This window comes from Myotis brandtii, unplaced genomic scaffold (genome assembly GCF_000412655.1).
Source record: "Myotis brandtii unplaced genomic scaffold, ASM41265v1 scaffold548, whole genome shotgun sequence".
Classification (NCBI taxonomy): Eukaryota; Metazoa; Chordata; class Mammalia; order Chiroptera; family Vespertilionidae; genus Myotis; species Myotis brandtii.
The window spans coordinates 2,063,662-2,065,616 of record NW_005370031.1 but is presented as its reverse complement, the minus strand read 5'-3'; the positions used below and the strand labels follow the sequence as shown (position 1 = coordinate 2,065,616).

At 43.2% G+C, this 1,955-nt stretch overlaps 1 pseudogene; it reads left to right on the top strand.

Moving 5' to 3' along the window:
- The first annotated feature begins 248 nt into the window (after window positions 1-248).
- LOC102241274 lies at window positions 249-1,377 on the top strand (annotated as a pseudogene).
- Window positions 1,378-1,955: the final 578 nt, after the last annotated feature.

The following is a 1,955-nucleotide window of genomic DNA, read 5'->3' as shown; positions in this document are numbered from 1 at the left end:
AGAGAGAATGTGTGTATGTGAAAGAGAGAGATTTTTCCATGACAAAAAAGAAGTTCCTTGGGCAAAAGAAGACATCTAAATGTGTGTGTGTTTTTAATCTTAGTGAGCCCATAAATAATGAAGCAAATACAGTCAGTGGGATAGAAAAGAGGGGCAGTAGGAAACAATAGAGGCTGTGGGCACAGTGAGAGCTCACAGCTTCCCAGCCCTTCTCACAATAGTCAACCCTGGGATCCCCCTTGTGTGCCATGGCCCACAAGAAAGCAGCCTTTTATGATGCAGTAAAAGAATGTGTGATCACTGAAGAGTACAAACTATGGGAAAAGAACACCTTTTCTTTATGATTTGGTGATGACCTATGCCAGTGATGGCGAACCTTTTGAGCTTGGCGTGCCAGCATTTTGAAAAACCCTAACTTAACTCTGGTGCTGTGTCACATATAGAAATTTTTTGATTTTTGCAACCATAGTAAAACAAAAACTTATATTTTTGATATTTATTTTATATACTTAAATGCCATTTAACAAAGAAAAATCAACCAAAAAAATGAGTTCGCGTGTCACCTCTGACACGCGTGTCATAGGTTCGCCATCACTGAGTCCTATGCTCTGGAGTAGACCAGCCTAACTGTACAGTGGCTTCCAGATGTAACCAGACCAGAAAAGAAATATTTCAGCATTCATGGACCTACCTTCGGAACATACACATTGGATGACCGAAACCACAACAGTCAGTGTGCAGTTCCCTAAATATGAGGCTCAGTTTGATGCTTCACACTAGGACAGTGAGAACGGAGAATTTAGAGCTTTTGGCTCTGTTAGTTGAAAAACTAAAATAGAAATTGTGATCAACCATGAAGGAGAAGTAAACAGGACATGTTATATACCACAGAATCTTTGCATCAATGCAACGAAGATTCTATCTAGTGATGTTCTTCTTTTTGACTACACAAAACATCCTTCTAAACCAGATCCTTCTGGAGAGTGCAGCCCAGACTTGCATCTCCACAGACATCAGAAGGAAGGCTACGGGTTTTCTTGGAACCCAAGTCTCTGTGGGCACTTACTTAATGCTTCAGATGATAATACCATCTGCCTGTAGGACATCAGTGCTGTTCCTAAGTAAGGAAAAGTTGTGGGTGCAAAGACCATCTTTACAAGGCATGCAGCAGTGGTAGAAAATGTTTCCTGGTATCTGCTCCATGAGTCTCTGTTTGGGTCAGCTGTTGATGATCAGAACCCTTACAATCTCAGTTTGCTGTGTCCCACCTCACTTTTTCCCCTTCAAGGGCCCAGTGCTCACATAGTGCTCAGCTATCTCTATCCCCAGAAGAGAGTAAACAGGGAAAAACCCTTTACACTCAGATACACCACCTGAATGTGATATCCACACAGAAATCATTGGCCTTTTAAGAGAGGACCTTGGAAATGAAGTAGAAAGCACACAAGCATGAATAATTTTCAAAAGGACTGAAGTGAAGCTGTCCAAGCAAGACACTGGAATTAAGAGATTCCTATCAAGTGGGAAGTTAAGACTGGCAAGTTGCTCTAACTGTTGTACTGCCACTAGAAAGTGGGAGTTGATAAGAGGAGCATAGTCCATAATCAAAAACCTGAGGTTAGATAGGGTATCAGAGCCCTTGTTCCAAGATGAAACTGGACAGAAGGCAGGTGAAACCGGGGGTGAGCATCAGTGGTGGACTCAGCTGTGAAAGGCATAAAAGTACGAGAAAGAGGAATCAGGGTTCCCTATGCATCACTGCTCCTAGTAGGTGGCCATTAAGTCTTTTGCTGGAGCAAAACATTTCACCAACAGGAAAGTATTGGCCCCCTTCAGCATTTATATTTTCACTAGAGTCCCGGTGCATGAAATTCGTGCATGGGTAGGGTCCCTAGGCCTGCACAGTGATCAGGGTTGATCTGTGGGGCAACCGGCAGGGCGATTGGGGGCCCCCC